The sequence below is a fragment of the Aquila chrysaetos genome, chromosome 5 (assembly GCF_900496995.4).
Source record: "Aquila chrysaetos chrysaetos chromosome 5, bAquChr1.4, whole genome shotgun sequence".
Taxonomy (NCBI): domain Eukaryota; kingdom Metazoa; phylum Chordata; class Aves; order Accipitriformes; family Accipitridae; genus Aquila; species Aquila chrysaetos.
This window is the reverse complement of record NC_044008.1, coordinates 74,363,076-74,383,838: the sequence shown is the minus strand read 5'-3', so window position 1 is coordinate 74,383,838 and position 20,763 is coordinate 74,363,076.

The following is a 20,763-nucleotide window of genomic DNA, read 5'->3' as shown; positions in this document are numbered from 1 at the left end:
GGAGAACGTTCCTCCCTCCCGCTCCACCGCCAGCGGCGGCCATTACCGCCGGCCGCCGCGCCTCTCCTGAGGGAAGCGAAACCGCGGAAGCTCATTGGGCGACGCGTTACGCGCCTCGCCCCCCTGGAGCACGGACCAATGGGAGGGAGGCACCCTGTTGCTGTGGCAACGGCGGGGCCTGCTGCGGCCTGCGTGTGGGAGTGCGGGCCCTGCGCGGGAGAGGCCTGGGGGCCCGGCCTGAATTACAACTCATTCCCTTCCACACCATTTAAATTTCTGTCTTTTTAACGAATTCAGCAGTTCGCATGTAGCAGAAAACGTAGGGGCACCTTCTGGCTGAATGCTGTGTAGAAACACAGTCATAAATAAGTATATGTCTGTGTGCGTGCATGCATATATATATATGTGCGCATATGTATATGCATATGACTATAGCATAATTTTATTCCAGTGGGGCAACTTTCGCTTTAATAAATAAAATGTTATGAAGGGAGGGTGGTCAGCTTGTTTGGAAGAACAACACTGAACGGGTGCGACTCAGCTTTCCCTGGCTTTTTAACAGCTATGAACTGCTTGATATTTTTGGCTCAGCTCTATTATTATAATTTTTTTTTCCTTTTAAAAAATATGAGGCAGTAGGCTTCCTCCCAAGACACACTCAGGTGGGGCCGCTTCTAACTGCTGACTTTCCCCTGGGGCACCTCATTTTGTTAAAAAAAAAAAAAAAAAAAAAGACAACTCCCCCATGACACACTCAGTAAAGCTCAGATCGCTCCTCTTGTCTCCCTGCCCCGTCCCTCCAAGTCACCGCGGGCTGCGTAGCCTCATTACACGTGCTGGCGTAGTCCCTCAAAATGGTTTAAAAACCTGACATTTATCACTTGCAAATGAGGGCCCTACCGTCATCTCTGAAGAGTTACTTTCTGTAATCCTTATTCCAGGGTACTTTTCTGCTTACTTTATACTAGGAGTCTCAGTGAAAATGAACTAAGTGTGCTTGGTTTTATCGCCCCAGGATTTGAGTGACTCCCTGAGGGTGGCTGTTAAGCCCCAGAAATCTCGAAGGGATTGTTTTAATTTGTACATGTCATCTGAAGCGAGTGGGATTTCACCACTGCTCTCCCATGTCACCGCAAGGAATCATTTTCCTGATGTTGGGCCTTTCTCATACGAGAGTTTGGCTGTGTGATTTGTTTCACTTAAAATCTACGCCGGGGCAGCCTGTCAATTTTTAGCTTGCTTTGAGTCAGACAAAACTTTGACTCTACAGCAAGTTTTGCCTGAATAAAAATGATAAAACCATTTGAGATCAGTCCATCGTTAGGGAGTGGGCTCGATTTCTGCTGCAGCCTGTACTTTTTCATTGAGAACTAGTGCCGACTGCATAGGAAAACATCATAGATCAAGAACATTTGATCTATGTTATAGAAAACATATTATTATCTCTTTTCAAAGCATTCATTTGTATTTTATTTGCTTTTTTTTTATGGCATGAAGTTTCTGAATAGATGGGAGTGAGCAATAAGGGAACAAGCAGCACTAAGAGAATACATAACACAGACCACTATTGGAGTGCATGTCTGAATATAATCAGAATTGGGCAATTCAGGAAGAGTCACCAGACATAAAAGAATCAGTTATTCCTAATCAGAAACTGAAGTGGAAGTTGAAAATGCTAATTAAAAGAGAAAGAAGGAGAAAGAAAGATTTTCCATCAGTTCTCAATACTTTTCCAGAAAGTATTCCCGAGAGATTTCCTATCCAACGGAAATCAAGAATTAAGACTTTGACCCCTGACTCGCTTGGAGTATTTTGCCATCTGGTTTGACCTAAGTTAACCCAATGATATTCAGAGGGGCTTAAAGAAGTAGCAAATGTGGAGATGCCCTAAGTCAGAATGGCTGAAACTTTCTGGTTTTTCCTGTTGCAACCAAATAAGAAGAAAGAGAATATGTGGGACAGTGCATTGCAGTCACAGCTTCTGTTGTGTGGGTTTATCTTTTAATCTGGAAGTCAGGAGACTGCACTGAAGATATTTTTATCTAGCATAGAGCATAACATAATTAAAATAATATCCAGGTTTCTGTCTCTACAGGCACTATGGGGTACAGTGTTACCCATCGATGATTAGACCCAGACAAGCTTAGCTTCTTCTGAAGCATTAATGGCTAAATTGAAAAGAAGCCAACCTGGCCTGCATTTCACCCAGTTTGTCCATTGGTTGCTTTAACACAAAATATCAGAAACATAAAGTTCATATCAATGTGTTTCTCCTTCACAGGAAGTATTTTGGCAGTTCTGTTTGTCCAGGGCACATCCCTTAAATTCTGGAGCCAAACACAACGTTCCCGATTTCTAATCTCATGAGCACCTTTCCCATTCAGTCCTCTCTGTGGTTATTTGAAGCACTTTTCCTCTAGCAGAGGTCTGCTTAAGAGAATAGACTTTCTCTGCAGGATCTGAGCAGGAAGTCTAAGGGATCACCAGAGCTTATGGATATTCTAGGTGCCCTCTTGGTGCACCTGCCTTATATGCTCAGTAGCAGACAGGTTTGAGGCCAGGAATCAATTTTTTCACCAAGTTAGTCTGAGAAGCTGCCTTCAGGGCTGGATATTGTTTTGCTGAGGGCTTTTTGGTCTTCCTCTGAGGTGCAGCAAGTGATTAATTTCTGAAGAAGATGTAAATCTTTTCCTATTACAAACTGATAGTTTTTTTAGAAGCTCAAAACATTACTGATTGCTTTCATCTTTCCTGAACTTCTTCATTCAACACATTATTATCTTGGAGGTCTTTGGCCTTTTATACCAAAAGTCTTATTTTTGTTACCAGGTATCAGGATATATATGGCATGTGAGTGATAGAATAGAATGTGTATGATTTGCTGTATCCTTCTGGACTGAGCATTAATAGCTGGTTTGCTTGGAGCTGCAGGGGTCTTAATGGCTCAGGTGATTCTTCCTGCATCTGTAATTTTCATTAAAAAGCCTTAAATCTGTTTACAAAGGAAGTAATTGTTTTGGTCCACTGTCTAGATCTGGAAACCAAGGAGATAGGTTCACACAGACTAAAATTTTTAGGTACTCCAAGGAGCCTTCTGGATCCACTTTCTCCCTTTTGACTACACACACACTACGTAGCCTGAAAAGCTGCTTTCCCAAAGTACCTTCCTAACTGAGATGCTTAAGTGTAGGCAGTGTGAGTCCCCCCACCCCATTGAAGGGTTGCCCGAGGCTGCCCAGCAGGCCAGTGCTGGAAACAAGCTTAGGTCTCGTGGTTCCCAGTTACTTCAAAATGAAAATAACTTACCCTGCCATTGGGCTGAGGGCAGGGAGAGAATAGGAGAGAGGAGGAAAGCACCAGCAGCTTCATTCATGGGGGGGATGCAGGCACTGCCAAGTATCATTATGAAAATTCTTCCTTTTCATACGATATTAAACTCTCCTCTTGGCAGGTCCCCTGATGCAGTCAGTGTTTTTAGTGAAAATACACGAGGTACTGAATTCTTTAACCTCAGTTCATTTCTCATTATATTACTCTGTTAATAGTCCTGGGAAATACACAAAAAACCCAAAGCTGTGTCTGTTCTCCAGCAAGGATCTCTAACTTGATGTTTAGGGTGGCTCTTGGCAGTGAGTGTACTGGAGAAGAGGAAAAAACATTTTTCAAAGGGAAGAGGGATCAGGAAGAGTTGATTTTTCTGAATTTAATTAGGCATTGAAATCAAGGCCAGGATTTAGACCTTGTCTTCCTAAATATGTCTACCATGCAACTACCTCTTTAAATTTCAGGGGTTTGAGGTTTGAATATTTACATAAGGAGTGCTAGTTATCAGCTCTGGAATTGATTCAGTTCCTCCCCAAATTCAAGATTTTATTCACTTCTTGTTGTCAACCAAGAGGTGGTTGACATGGCTTAAGTGTGGAGTTTGCTCCCAAGAAGTTACTGCTTATTAGGTGGGACCACAATAAGTGAGAAAGTATGTGTTTCTGGTCTGTCACAAGTAGAAATTAAAGTGATGTAAAAGAAGGCACGGAAGTGTAACAGACTTCCAATACCCTCCAAGTGGGGGTGAGCAAAACTAATGTGAAAGTGTTTCAAATACACCTGCTTTACCTTGTTGTTGCACTGGGCTAGGAGCAGGCTCACAGTCAGCTATTGTGTCTGAAGTCACCCATGAAAACTGTGCAACTGCAATAAATTTATTGCTTATGATCATGAGCATAGCTGCAAGAGACTGGATGGTGATTTATGGTGTTGCGGCTATAAATTTTATTCCTATCTCCTGGCCTGGGTGTATTTCATCTAGAAAGCAATATTTGATTAATAAAGAATGATTTTTTTCAAAAAGCCAGTTGATCATAACTGTTTTACTACATCAGCCAGAGAAGTAGAAAAATCATGTAACTCTCATGTTGAGTATTGTATTGATTGCAGGTGAACAGTCTGTAAGACAGACCTTTGACCAGAAATTCTTAGTCCATAATTTCAGTTGACAAATAACAATCAAAATATAATCATGGCCAATTCCCAGAAAGATAGAGAATGAAATTTCATTTGATCAATAATGTGCCAGACATTATGTGCCCTGTTTTCAAACAGCCATGTCCTTGGAGACCGGATGCCTCTGGTCATGTAGAACATGATGTATTATGATCAGAGTACCTGATTTGTAGTCCAATGGCACATGCATACCTGAATGAGAATGAAGCCTCTGTTGAGTAGAACACTGCTGGCGGACTGAAAAGATCATATTGTAAATGCATCAGACAGGTAAAGGTTGAGAGAGTTGCCTGTTGCACGGAAGTGTGAAAAATGAAGAAAAGAGGTAAAATGGTTTGCTCAGTGTTAGGCAAGAAGTATGTGGCACTGATGGAAAATGACCCCTGATATTATATGTCCAGTCCCCATGTCTTCGTCCTTCCCTGTCTTCTCAAACAACTGCTAAATTTGCAGGTTGTTTTCAGATTCTGTCATCCAGTTGTGTCCTAATACTGCAAGGCTTCAAGCACTCCCATGCATACAGGTAAGAAAGCTCTACTCGCACAGAACTGCACTGTAGAATTGCTGAGGGACACATTAGTCCTGACTCCAACAGAATCAGTGATACTGGAGCATCTGTCCTGATTTCTGCTCCCACTGGCTCTCACGAATAGTTGATTTGAGCCAGTACAAACTAAACAGATGTTTCAAGGCTTGCTCACTCTTTTTTTTTTTTTTTTTTTTTTTTTTTTTTTTTTTGGTCTTCATTTTCTTTTTATTTTAGAGCGTGATGGCTTTAGGTTGGGGTTTAAGAACATTCATGGCTGTACTCACAGCACCTCAAGGCAACCTCTATTTGCGCATATCTACAGAAGAAGAAGAAAAAAAGTTCCATTTTCCAAAAATTCCTCCCACTTCCTCTTCCCTGCCTGTGCCTCTAACCACTGCTGTATATGCAGTTAATTGAAATGGTGTTTGTTTTATCTTGAATAACCTTGTAATTGATTGAGGTGGTGGACAGCAAGACTCCAGAGTCATTTACATACCTGTGCATGGAGCAGTAATTTCTAGGAGGCTTTCCACTGCTTTTTTTTTTTTTTCCCCCTAAAGAACTATACTCCCCTGTATGTGCATGTTTGCATATATCTATAGCTCTCTCTATAGATATTCACATTCATATAGATCTCCCCACAGTCCGTTCACTCTGGCTCCAACTGTCCATTTGCTGCTCGTTGAGATCTTATGTTACCTGGGGTGGTAAGACTCCTGGCACTCTTCCCTCCAAAAGAAAAACAGCCTGATTGGGGAGTGCTTGCTTCATACAAGGCCTCGATTGTGTGTGAGTGCCGAAAAAGTAACAAATGCAGTTTAATTACGTTGGATGTTTGGTGGCTGGTTTGCAAATCTTTTATTTGTTTTGAGAAGTGCCCCAGCAGCAGCACTAAATTTTGTGTGCATTTGGGGAGCCTAATATACCACTTATGCTGGGGGAGGGAAGACGGTCTAATTAACTGGGCTGCTGTCAAGCTAATAAACTAATGGAGAGCTTAAACAAATACAAAAATAAAGGAAGTAGACATGATGGGGGAAAAATAAAGTGACTAGACATGAAGTCTTACAACATGCATTTCCACCTTCCATGAAAAGGTATCCTTGGGCACCCCGAATTTTGCGGATGAAGTTTTATGTATCGTAATTCAAGTCCCCCTTTTAGGAGGCAAAGGTTTAGCAGATCTATCCAGGAATGAGTAACGAGAGAGGAGCTTTTCCCATCCTGCCCAGAAACCAATTCCAGCTCATCAGAGTTGTTCATTTTGGAAAAGAGTCAGATTCACATTCATGAGACAGAGGGGAGTGGAAAGCAATCAATGTTTAAATCTTCTCTTTGCCAGGCCGAGATGTTACATAAGGTTGAGGAAAATGTTTTATTATCCCAACTAAGCCTGAAGTGTCAGATACTGACAGCATTTCAGAGACAGGATACTGGTCTTGCTGGTCCAATAGTCTGACTCAGGCTGACAGATTTTCTATTCCGCCCTCTCAGATTATTAGTTGTTCTTTTTTGGTCCATTAGGTATGAGGTGATTTTAAACTAAAAAGGTTAAAGAAGCATACACATTACTTTGGGACTGGGCTGAAAGAAACCTCCCAGTTCTGGTCATTAAGGAGCACCAGACAAATATAAATCTTTTCTCATCTGATTTCTCAAAGTGGCTAGCTGCCATGATCTCATCAGCTGAGATGGTACACTGCTAATTGTCTGTGGAGCACCTGTGGTCAAGCTGGTATGGTTCGCATTGTCTTGTCCAAGCCCTCCTTTGCACATGTTTCAGCTGCCATAGTGTTCTTATATGAGACTTTAGGGTAGCACATGCCCATGTTTTACTGAAGTTTTCAACTCTTACATTCACTTAAGTGATTAGTGACTGTCCTACCTGCCTTTTTCAAGGCTTAACTCTAGAGTTTTCATAAGAATTCAAAGGGCTTTCAAACGTTTCTGAACAGTCAATTGTCTGACCCAGTGGTTAACAAAATACATCGTGCTCCATATTCTCCTTCAGGAAAATATTTACAAAACAGTATCTGTGTTATTTGGCCACCTTCTCTTATGAAACAGAGAGGTTCATGGTAAATAAGTCAAGGGAGCTACTAAAAAACATCCTTCAAACCCTAAAGAAAAGAAGTTTTGCATTTGGAGATCTACAGACAATGATGGGTAGTCTCATCCAGCATGGGATGTGTATGACAGGGATCACATAAAGACGTGTGATGCCTCAGCTCTGGAGCTGAGCCAGGCTCAGCTTGGAGCAGGCAGGTGGTATTCTAGATCTGCTTTCAGAAGCGTTTGAACTGTCCACTGTTTTCCCTTTCATTTTCAGGATGAAATATCAGCCCAAACACCAGTGAGATTTCTTCACTGGATTTGACGGCGCCTCGTGAGTGTGACAGCAAGTCGAAGAAGCAGAAAGATTTCATGATCTCAGAACAAAAAAAATAAAACCACACTTTAAGTTCTTATTTTCTTTTTGGAGATCTCTGCATTGACTAGTGGTTTCCTTTAAACTTGGAAAGTTTTGAAAGAGAGTGAGGTTGTTGGTTACATTCTTACAGCCCTCCTCATACATTCTCCACAGTGTTGCAGACAGATTTTGTAGCACATTACACTCGTGGCTACAGTCCGCCCTAAATTACATCCTCTGCAACCTTCCTGAATCCAGGGATTTCCTTCAGCAGAGTGAGGTTCCCTGTGTTCTTGTGAAGTCTCAAGTGGGAGGCAGCAGTCACGCAGAGAGCTGCTCAAAACATTTTGAAGAAAATATTTTCTGAAGAGAAATAAAAATCAACATTTTCCAGGAAAAAGGTTGATTTTGTGTGTTTATTGTCATCCCTAAGGTACTTTAGGCTATTTTTTGATTAATAAATCTGAATTAATTATTTTGGCTTTGGAAGCAGATTTTGGTTGCCTTTAGTTAATGCGGTGCTATAAGATGCTGAAGTACTAAATGAATGAGTGAGGCAAAGACGTCACTAGAACAGAGGAGAAGCAAAACTTTCCATTTCACTCAAAAGAAAAGCTTTTATCTTTCTCAAATGAAACCTCTGAATATTTTCTTCCCTTAAAAGCTGAGCTGTTTCAACCTCACATCCCACCCTGAGAGACAGGGAAGAGCTGGATCTGTGTCTATTCTTCACTCATTGCATAGTGTCGTTTACCATAATTACTCTGCTTATTATTGCTCATAAGGAGCTATTTCAATTGTAGCCTTGGGTCACTGTTCTCATCCTCTGCTGGTTCATCCATGCTGAATTCCCTAGCAGATGGGGTATCTGACATTTTTTCATCCCACCATGTGCTCAGCTGAAATACAGTAGCCTGTATCAAAGGAAATGGGCTTTAGTCAGTATTTTTAACTCACTGAGGAAGCTTTAGCCATGAGGATTGCCTGGGACCAAGCATTTACTCACACTGCAGCAATGTGCAGACTGGATGATTTCCTCAAAAGGGATGATGAATATTCAAACTAAAGTGAGTTGGGAGCTCTCTACTGTAATCCACAAGCAATAACAAAATCCAAAACAAAGTAAAAAAATCAAAACCATCTTCAGTGAAGATAATTTACATTTTTCTGATTTAAAAATTGTAAAGAAAATTTAAAAACTCATTTTATTCAGGAGATTTGAGATTTCTTACTAGGAATTATTGCTGGACCATGCTGATGGAAAGACTTGGGTCGTTAACAATGCCTACAGGAAGAATTGTTTGTTATGAATACTGTATTTCATTAACAAATCATTCTGAAGCCAGTCTCAGCCTCCAAATTGCTTGAAAACTCTAGATTCCAAATATTCATCACTTGCGTAACGTGGTTAACCAGATGGATCTGGACCTAGGATCAGATGAGAAGATACGGTTAAGCAGTAAAATAATGGACAATGTATAACAAATACAATTCCATAATCTATTGATCTGACACACAACCACCATGTTGAAGTCTAATTGCTTTCTTCTGTCCCTAGTCAGTAACTTAGTGCTTTTATCAGCATTGTTAGAACCTCTGAGACATTCGACTAACTCTGCTTTTTAGTACAACATATCCAGGTGACATAAATTGACTTCAGTCATAGTAACAAGATGTTGACAAGCTGTTTTTTGGTAAGGTGTGCCATACTGTGCCTCTCACCTTTTCCTTTGATGCAGTATACTTCAGGTTTATTTATTGTGAGGTTATTATACATCACCTTTCTGTTTTTTCAGTTTGGACTGAGAAAGGCCTGGTCTGAAGGGCAGCTTTTAAGCTGAAGTGAACAGCATAGTGAATTTGAGGAGGGGTTTTGTGTGTGTGTGTCTGAAGAAATACAGTGGCCCACTACAAGAAGTTTTATCATGTTGGAATAAAATACATAAACTCCAATACAACCAGCAAACGTAAGCTCCAGGCTTGTTTCCTCTCAGTGTTCTCTTCTCTTTTTTTAGAAGAAAAATAATATTTTGGAGCATGTATCTCAACTCTCTTGAAATCAGTGGATATACTCTACTTCGAGGCCCTCTCAGATACAACATTATCCACATGATAGATTCAGGGCAGTTGGTAAAAAGTTGTTATAAAATACATTCAGGGTTTTTCTTCTTCCCTATTTTTTGTTTTTTTTTTAATTTATTTAAACATGTAAAAAATGAATTGTGCACAGATCCAGGATGGAGTTTCCAGTCTGAAAATAAAGATCAGCATTTGGTATTGCAGTTAGCCACAGATAAAATTCAAATTTGTAACACTTCATTTAGCAGAGTATTAACCCCTTGGGAAGTGAATGGGAGACCTTCGGTGAACAAAACTCCTCAGTGTAGAGCAGGTAAAAATACATCTACACAAGTTTTGCCCCTACATGTTACAATGGCGTGAAGGTGACCAGCCCAGCTCCAATACGTTTGTTTAACTTGCTTGGAATTAATCAGAGCACTCTGGGATTAATAATTACTTAATCAAATAATCGCTTCGTGACTCCAACACTATCTTTTTTTTCTTCCAGCAGGCTGGAAATAAGACCCGTGAATATGTAAATTGGAACTGATTAGAGGATTAGGTTTCACTCTTTTTTTTTTTTATTATTTGGAATAAAAACAGCCTGCAGATCCCTCTAAGCCAAGCCATGTCTCTGAATTACAACACTAGCGCCTGTCGGCTGTGATAATTTCACTTCATTAAGTTCCAGATATAAATAGAGAAAGTTTCTTATTTTTTTTCCATGCACCACCTTTAATAAGCACGGACTGAAAACACAGGGGTTATTGATCCACGCAGCTATTGGGTCTTTGCGAGTCTAGTGTAACAGTGAAAGAAGACCAAACACCTTCTACCTGTTCGCTTGTGCAGCCAGGGACAATTCATCTCTGTTGAATCCATTTTAAAGCTTTTGCAGAAACTGCCAAAAAAGCATTGCAAGAATGAAAGTGTCAGCTACACCATTCATAGCAATGCAAAACAAACATAGTCGATAGGCCCATGACAGTGAAAAATGTCAGCAGGACTCAGCCAGGATTGCAAGGTTAGAGGTCTAATGTTAAGCACTTCTGTATGGGGACCCCCAAATAACTTGGCTGACAGTGCTAAGCAACCCTAGTGTCCACCAGTCTACAGGGAAGGCACGTGCTAAGCATCCCTGAAAATCTTCCTGGTAAAATAACATTGTTTATACACTCTCTATTCTGGTAATATACATGACCGTGATTTTAAAAAGGTTTGTCCACAGGCCAGAATGTGGCCCACAGTAGGGTTTTAACCATGGCATCCTGTCGTATCTACTAAGTATAAGAGGGTTTGCATTTTAGATTATTATACATGCTTGTCTGTAAATCCACCTGTGGGATCCCTGCTATAGAGTAGGGACCTCACAACCTCATTGGGGAAGTGAACCATATCTTTACTTCATGACTTATAGATTGATACTAGGACATACAAGGCTAAAAGTTATTTACTGAAGCTCAGAAAAGAATTCTGTGGCAGAACAGAACCATTATTTTCACAGAATTTAAGGATTATGTTCTTTCTTTTCATAAACTTGGGAATGGCTAACAGGTGAGGGCACAGAACAAAAGGAAGTTCCTAATTTTGCACTAAAAATAAAGGTCCCTTTGCCATAAATCAAAAAGAAGCTTGGAGATGGAGGATCACTGGTGCTACAAGCAACTCTTAAGGACAAAGGTTCACAGATCTGTTTAGATGTTAAGTTAAAATTAATTCAGAGGGTCTCATCTTTATCACAGTTAAATGTCACTAAAAAGCTATATGGGATTTGGACATGGCCACGTGTGAGTAACAGCCCTTCTCTGCTAAGGGAGGTATGCCGAGTAACAAAGGTTGTTGCAGGTCAGCAGTGAAAATTGCATTGGTAAATCTGTTTTTTTGCAATGGGGTGAATGCCAAATTCAAATACAGAGAGCACAGCAACTGAAAACCTAGGCATGCAGGCAAAGCCACTTAAGAAAAAAATCCTGTACAGAGTCTACCTCCACCAATCCTGGCTCCAGCAGGTAGTTCTAGTAATCCCTTCTTTTTCACAAGCATTAATTTTATACAGAAACATTAAAATAAACAGACTTGGGAACAAAAGGTTCTGGGGAGTGGAAAAGGGATACAAAACCTTCCAGCTTGTGGTCAGCAAAAGGGACTCTAGGCTTCTTGGTGAAACATCTTTCCTCTGTTTGTAAGTTCATTCTCTTTGAGGGGAGTGCATAGAGAGAAGGGGACACAGGGGACAAAACTTCTGCACTCTGACCAAAGACAAGAGGAAAGATCGTTCACTTCAGTGGCTTACTATGCCCTACATGTGAGGTCTCTGGTGGTTTACTTACGGGGTGATGGCCAGCCAGAACCTGACAGCATGACAGTAGAAAGGACTGAAAACTGCCAGAGGAGCTGACAACCCCTGCTCGTGTGTTTAGAGCAGACTCTCTCGGGAGCCTGAGCCACACGGGTTAGGGTACGGCCGCCCCGTGCTGCTGATCGGTCCCCGGGGCGGCTGCCGAGAGCACTGCTCTGTGTCAGGCTGAGAGGCAGCTCAGGGTGAGGGCTGCACGTCTGCGTGAGGCAACGGGAAGGCTGTACACGTGGGCTCAATATTCCAGGCATCTGCAGGAATTTCCCTGCCTATCAGTGGATTTGCAGGTACCAATTCGCCTCTGTAAGGAAATAGTAAAGAGCTGCCTTCCCCTCAAAAGTTCTGAAACTCAGTTTTTCTTTTCCTCTTGTAAATGAGTCTTGGGAAGGTCAACAGCTTTGGGAAAGAAAGGTGCTAACTGAGAAGTGGGGAATGTGGACTAGTTGTGCAAAGGGGACTCTTATGTAGGAGACTGAAAACATTAAAATGAGATCTCTTAGTTTATGCTAAGGGAACCAAACAATACCATAAAGCAGCACCCATGTCTTTAAAGCCATGAGCAATTAAAATTAATACGTACTGCTAATAATGATAATTTTCAGCCTGAACCCAATAAGAATCGATCCTGGTTCTGAGATGACACAGTGGAATAACTAACCTCCACCATAGATACTCTGAGATTTGATTATAGTTATTTCCATGGCCTGCTGCTGAAAGTCAGGAATGATTCCACCAGATGAAACCTGCAAGTTCACTCTGATCCCAGCCTGGAGTTTAGCTACCGGTATACAGTGGGAATGCCATGGAGCCTCAAGATGTCTACAACCGTGCCTGTGTGGGCAATGATATGGGATAGCGGCATCCTGCCTCCCTGGTTTGTTGCAACATTACATGGTCTGAAACCAGTTGCAAGCCTACAACAGTCCAGGGCAGGTGCTGAGTTTGTTTCAACTGTATATGCAAAAATCAAACAGCATGGTGTCTTCCTGCACCATGACTGCTGAGGAGAGACAGTAAAGTCTTGTGAAGGAGAAATTGAGTGAAATACTTGGCTAGATGCTCATATTATGTAAATTCAAGCTTGAAGGCTTTAAGTATTTTTTTAATAATGTCACACACGTGGGGCTTGTTAAGTATTACTGACTACTACAGCAATTCTTAAGGAATTAGGAGGGCTTGCAACTCTAGAGTAGAAACTTAGCCACTGCAGCTAATTCTTAAAAGCACCTTGTGGATTGTGTGTGTTTTGCAGACATTTTCTGAAGAACTCGGATGGTGATTTCCTGAAAAAAAAAAAAGTTAAAAAAAAGAAGAAAAAGCATTGCTGTGAAACTGCAATGCTGCTCAGAGAAACCTTGATGTTTTTAACAGTATTCCCAGGTACTTTAAGGCTAGGTGTGCTTCCAATTGGAGTCTAGGAATTAGAGAACACAAACTTCATTTATTCAGGAGTAACTGGAAAACGTGAATGCGTTTCCATGGAGATGGGGTTATTTCCTTTCCCACAATTCAAATCTTTTCCACAGGTCCTGTTTCATTCTGGTCACCCTAATGTTTTGTTGAGGAGAATTTTTTGGATTTTGATCTCAAGAGTTGGCCAAGCTCCAGGCAGAACAATGAAAAAGTCATAAATCACTTTAATAGATATAACAAGAAGAAAAAAAAGAAGGCAGAGAAATGGAGGCACTGAAATATGGCAGTCCCAGCACATCCATCAAACGCAGAATACTCTTCTTGAGCTACAGGAGAGCACACCAATTAAAAAAAGTTTAGACCTGCTATGGTCTTATAAGGGCTCTGATGCCTGAGATGCCATTCAGGTTTATGTATAAAAAACATGTTTTGATATTTTCTCCAAATTATGGTGCTAGGGAGTGTTCTGTGTGCCTTAACTACTGTCGCATAACATTAAGCTTACAAAACTTAGAGTTACCTCACCTAACTCAGGGCTGTGTGGATGTGGGATTCATCCCAGCTACCTTCAGCCATCAAAACTATGGCCACCTTGACCGTCTCAGTAGTGCCTAGGGAAAGTCAGATATTTCTAGGGAGTGACTCAGCCCCATCTGAGAAATTATCTTCAGAAAATGGTGACAAAGATCATGGAATTATAGAATGGTTTGGGTTGGGAGGGACCTTTAAAGATCATCTAGTCCAACCATGTTCTCCAAGATGGAGAACTCATGTAGGTATCAAATGAAACCTAAGGATAAAATAGCTTCCTGAACTGTGTACAAGTAGAAAATGCATGTGTATTGGGTCTCATAAAGTCAAGTGGGTAACAAGGCAACAATGATACTCCTTATACAGTGCCCATCACCTTAGTGAGCAGTCATGTTAACATTGCTGATGATAGGCTGTGCACTGTGGGTTGTTCAGGCATGTCTTATTAAGTGTTGTGTGTTATTTACATATAGTCTACAAAACTTGGGTGGGTCTGGCTGCTTTGACCACTTGCAACTTCTAGTGATATCAGTAGAAGTCTGTAGCAGGTGCCTAGAAAGACAGTTTGGTTATTATACTATGTTCATGCCATGCCCCTTTCAGCAAATCTAAACTGGGTTTGTAATAATTTTTAGCAATGTACAGGGGACCAGAAATTACAGAGTTTATGTGGAGAATATTTTTTATTGAAGACTTTTTTTTTCATCTCTGCTCTGAAAGTACAGTATACACAACCTTTCTCCTCAAAAGCTGATAAATGGTTTAGCCATTATTTAAAGTTTGGGAAAAGGCAGCTACAGAAATAACATTTTAATGTATTCCAGATTAGACTTCATGCTATATTTGTAATAAAGACTTGTTTCCAACATTGGTTGGCAGATCGCTCATACGGACAATTATCCAAATAGCTATTAGGATACGATTGCGCTCATTTCCAGGCAATGCAAGATTGCCAGAACTCAGCTTGGCTGGCGGTTGGATTTTGGTTTGACTTTTGGAGAAAACCACAAGAATTTGTCAGTCGCCTTGGCCATAAGGGAGTCTTCTTGTCTTGAGGCTATTCTTTTTCCTCTTCAAATACAGAAGGCAAAACATGCTCTTGTTTGGTTTGGGTTCCTTTTTATTTATTTCGTTATCTCTCACCTTAGTGGCAACTGGAGGAGAAGACTCAGATGTCATTAGGTTAGGAGGTGAGAGACCTCTCCCATCATTCATAGAAAAGAGGAGGGTCAGTATGGGAAGAGCACATGTATTCTGGAGGGTGAAAACTGAAAAGAAAATCAAAGGTCAAGAATTTCTTTTACGGGGGGAAGGGAGCTTAAGGGAGGGAATACTTAATGCCAAGCTAAATCAGTGTTAGTTGGGAATGGAGACTCCCTCTCTTTATGCATTATGCTAATGTGTCGTTTGGCAGATGTGAATCATGCTGGCTAGTTTAGTCAAGAGCTTGAGTCGAAGAACACCAACTCCCTCAGAAGGAAAAAGATCTCTTTGTGCCAGGGAACATGTTCTGTGGTGAGATGATGTAATTGTTTAAGTCACAGATGCAGTGGTCAGGAAGCTTTTTCATATTGAAAGATAGGTAGGTCCAAAATGGTCCATGAAACTTCAAGTAACTCCAACCATTCCCTTTTCTAGAGCTTAGAACAGAAACAGGTTCATTATTTATTGCCAGTCTAGCATGGGTGCTGCTTAGACCAGCAGACAGAGGTTGGGGGGTGGTGTGTCTCTCTATCCCAAGACATATAATAGTTCATTTCAAGACCTTAAATAAGGTATTTCAGTGATGATACTTAGTGTTCTTCCCTTTGTAAAATGGAGGTTATGTCTGGAAACAAATCATAAGCATTGCACTGTTGAAATGAAATTTGTGAAAGATAATGTCCTCCTTGTGACAACAGGGGACTTGATAAAGGATCCAAAGCTCCTTTGCTCTTCTATAATCAGAAAAAAGGCTTCGGATAAACACGTCACATTAGCTCTTAGGAGGTGCCAGCATTTCTGAAAAATGTCTTTCCAAACTCTTTGTTTCTCAGGAAGAGGAGAAGGTCCAGGACTAAAACATCTTTCTTCTTATTTGTTTGCCATGAGTAACAACATAGACCGTACTGTAGCTGAACAATGAAACACTGCTTCAAACACAGAATCTGATAAACACAGTGGCAGTAAAGCTAGTGAAAATGAAAACATTTAAAGGACAAGAATATCACAGAACCTTTGTTAAAAAGTAATCTCAAGATCTTCTCAGAGCTCCAGTTAGGTCTCCCTGCAAAGACTTTTCCATGGGGTGAATACTGCAACATTTAATGTATAGAAATCCTTTCTTGCTGGCTATGCTCCAAAACAATGACTGCACCAAAAGGGCTGAGGCATATCCTACCAATGGAGCAGAAAATTGCTTCAAGGCTAATAGCAGTAACACCTTGGCGAAGCAAACACTGTAATTAGCAATAAAGCAGCACCCATGCCCAATAGGTCTATTGTGTCCCATATACAATTTTGCTCTTTGGTGCAAAGGGGAAACGTGTGTGTGAGTGAGAATGAGTGTATAGAGGTAATCCCCATCCAGTATGTTAATGATGAATGTGCTGCAGTTGGCATAAAGTGGAACATATGCCAAGATGAGGCCCTCTTGTTCCTTCCAATCCCCCACCTACATTCTCCCAAACACCACATTATATTTTTAGCATTTTTATTTTCTTGGAAAAATATATAAACTGCAGTTATAAAATGTGTTTAAACAAATGAAATGGAGCTAGCAGGTGTACAAAACGTCCTAAAATGCTTCCCATGGCTGTAGTTAAAAAAAAAAAAAGTAAACTTAAACAGTTCCATAGTGGAAAAAAATAAATCTCTAGGTAGAGTATATAAATGTCATTTTTTCACACTGCACAGTCACTTTCATTTTTGACTCCTAAACCCCACCTAGATTCATTCTTGGTTTGGATCTTCATTTCTCACCCAGATTAAAGGGGTTAATTCTCCCATTGCCATCTGTGGGGAAATAATATACCAGAGGTACCACTATTCTAAATTTGGAGACCCCCAGCACATCATGTGGAAAACTAATCTGCAAAGCTGTGAATGTATTCTGTTATTTACCATTTTTGTCATCTCCATGTTGAATCTAGAGGAGACTTAGGTTCAGTTTGGAGATTATTTATATTCAGGATTTAATTTTTAGTAGAATAGGGTTGCATTTACAAGCTTAATCAAAACTGAAGGACTGCTGGCAGTGCACATAAAAATATAAGCACATGTATAGAGATTTGTATATATGTATGTATACACATAGAGAGGATGTCAGTCCAAAATAGTTTATAATCAAAATACACCATTAGCCAAGAGACAGGAACCTATGCAAAGAAAGAAAATAATTCATTCTAAGTAGAGCTGGAAATAGAGTTTTGTATTGTACTTGTGCTGCCTGGTTTGGTGGAAATCCTATGGGAAAGGGACTATTTGTAAGATTGAAATTGAATGGTTTCTAACTTCTCTTTGCCCTCTGAATGCTTAGAGGATTTGATACCTTGAATTTTGGGTAAGACCCATTACTAGCTCCTTGTAACAATTGCTGAGCAATTTTAGAAAAGGGAGGGAAGAGGCAGGCTTTCATTTGACAACAAAAAATGACATTTTTACACCTGGGTCTGAACATTTCTACCTACCTAAACTTTGGTAAAATATTTTGTTTTGTTGTTTTTTTGTTTGTTTTTTTTTGTCCCCTAAAAGAGTTCCCATCTCAGACTCTTTTTAATCTTACTTTTATCTCATTTTTTGTTTCTCTCATTTTCAAAATATGGGGAATTATTTTTATCTGTGCGTATGCAATTTGAATTCTGTCCACTTGAAACTGAGATCAGGATAATAGCAAGATATTTTGCTGTCTTGGAGATGACTTTCAGTTTCATGCTGTCCTTTAGAAAGTTAGCTCAGAGAAGGACTGTACTACAGAAAGAAATACATAGGGAACCCATGGCCCTTGAGGTAAGAAATACTCCAAGCAGATTTCTTGATTCCAGCAACATATTTGATCCTATTTGGCATCTCTCTTGCTTTGGTTTTGCTACAGCCTGATAAAACTCACACTATTCCAGAAAGCCACATTCTAGAAATAAAGCCCCCATCCATTTTTACAATTCCTCTTTATAGTCTTCAGCTAGGCAGCGTGGTTCTGTACCAGTCCAAGAGCTGACTTTCTTTCCAGCAATCAAGGATAACAAAGTACATTACTTTTAAATTAAAGAAACCCTCATTTTATTTCCATGGAAAATTACTCAGAGTGCAGTAAAATGTGTCACATTCATATTTCCAATCTTTCTGAATCAGTTTGGTTCTCTAAGTAAAGTTTTTTAGTGCATAAATTTCATGCAAGATCAAAATTTATTAAAACACATTTTCCCATCTCTGCTCATTTGTTTAAGCCTCAGATAACCTATTTAACCCCAATAGAAATGTTGTATCAATTATTTTTTACAGGAATAAAGTTCACAATAATTATATTAATTATTAAAAATAGTTATAATTGCTATTGTTTTGACTAATTAAAACTTTTCAAATGAATACCAAATTTCAGCTATGCCTTTCAAAGTATATTCTTGATTAATCTAGCCTTGAACAGTTTTTTGAAATGTTTAGTTCAAATCCTCAATCCTGTTTATTGAACACCCACTGTTACTCTGGTATGTTAATATAAGTATGATTCTCCAGCCCCGCTCAGCATGCTGATATGAGTATTAACATGCAATGCTGACAATTGCATACGGATGGATTGTTCCCAGTTGTATGTCCAATTTTCTTTTAATGGGTCATTTTCCTCTGAATGGGTAATTCATTTTACCACTACTCTACAAAAAGAGAGACCTGGTTTAGATTTCATATCTGCTAGGTGGCTGCAAGTGTGATATAAGTTCTGGAAATTGGTGGGGATTCATTTAGAAACTGAAGAGGAAAAGAAATGGAAAAAAAGAGAGATGTTTCACTTGTCTGGGATACAAGGTTTCTGGCTGCATAAGAGCAACTGCAGAATGAGGCAAAGGCAAATGACAGTAAATTAAAACATTTTTGGATGCAGAGGACTGTTGAAAAGGTTTGGAGATGTCTTCTCATCTAGTATAACATTATCACTGTTCCAGCTTCTACAGGCTTTTTGGTATCCCCATCTCTGAACAGAATTACTAACCTAATTACCAGAAATGATTTCTTAAAGCCTGAAAGGAATCCAGCTCACTGTACTAACAGTGGTGGACTCGGAGAAAAACTATTTTAAACTCACGATCCACATGTGATATGAAGTTTAACATGATTTGCAGTGAGGCTGTTAAGAGGTCTGGAGCTCTATATTCAAGCCTGTCCATATTCACAGACAAGTGAAATCTTTTCAAACAAACAGGGTGGAAATTCTTGGCTTCTCCAGGAACCAGCCTTATTTCCAGCAGATCGTGGTTTGGATTCCCAGCCTGCCCTTGGCATTCCAGTTTTCCCCCTGCTTGCCACAGCTAGATTGTGTTTGCTGTTTCTGGACCGAAATGCTGAACAAGATCCTGGTGCCTCAGGTAGGTGATGTTTTACCATGGAGGAAGAAATCCCTGTCTGAAGTCAGGGAATGGAACCTCCTAGTTAACAACTGGCAAACCTACAGGAAAGGAATTGAGCTGCCGTCAGTAGGTAACATATTAATGGCTGGTGTTTAATTTCTTATAGGTAAAACATAAGAATATGGTGGTCCTCACATTAGTGGTCTAACTACAGAAAAGTCTGTGTAGAAAGGTAGCACCGTTTCCTTCCATACACCATTAAGGGCCTTGCAGATCTGCCAGAAAAGGGAAAATTAACCTTCTGTGGAAATCCAGCAAAAGGCCTTTTCCCCTTTAAATCATTAAAGGAGAACTTAATGATGCATCAATCTGCAGAGTGCACTTCAGCCAGATGCATACAGGCATTTCGGATATTTGGCTGGCCGCTTTGAAGACGCTGAAGCTCCATATTTCCTCCTTAGACTTACCAGATTTACTGTAGATAGTAATAACTACATTTCCCTCTACTGTTTCTGAACTGGTAAAGATTAGAGGCTGTTGTGATCAGTAATAATATCTGTTGCCAAACTTAGCTCTCCCGTACCCAACATGTGCTACATTCTCTGTGCGTGACAGGCAAAAGTAACAGCATCAAGGAGAGAAAGAAGACAGCCCTATGCAGGGACAGATGAAAGACAACTGAAGTTTGGCTGACAAAAAGCTCAGGGAGGCATAAATGAATGGGTTATGGTTATGCTCAAAACAATAGTGACAAAAAAAGAGAAATCCTGTATTTTCTAAGGCCTTTTTAAATGCAAAGACTCATTTATAGCCAACAGATGCACAGTACAGAATTTTCATTGGCTGGAGACCAAATTAGGGACAATGCTATACATGAAACTTGCTCATTTGACCAATGTTATGCTTCATTTTCATCAGTGCTGTCCATGGAATATTAGATATTCTGGCAGTTATTTAATAAGGCAAATGCACACAAGGAGCCCTTTAAGGTAAAAAGTAAAATAATCTCTATTTTCTCTTCAGGAGGTTTTGGCAAATGGGAAAAGATGGAGAAGAGGGAATAAAAAGTGTATGTGAAACAAAAGTTTTAACAGTCTGTCTAACCAATTGGTATAATTAAGTTTTACTTCAGCCCTCAGGAAACCCCAGGGAAGTTTGTGGCATCCCAGTTCATGTGCATATTAAGTAGGGGATCATGTAACCTTCATGCAGTGTTGGAAAGGGTTGTTTTTTAAAGAGTTATAGCACTCATTTATAGCAGTGTCAGTCTGAGGTAGCTCTGGACTGCAGCAGTGTTAATCCAGAACTATATTTGGTTGCACAAAGTTGAGTTTGGATTCAACAAAGTTCTCCAAATTAGAAGTGGAGGCAATGGCAATGAAGGGAGGAACCTAATGGGTTGAAGCCCTGACCAGACACCCCTCAG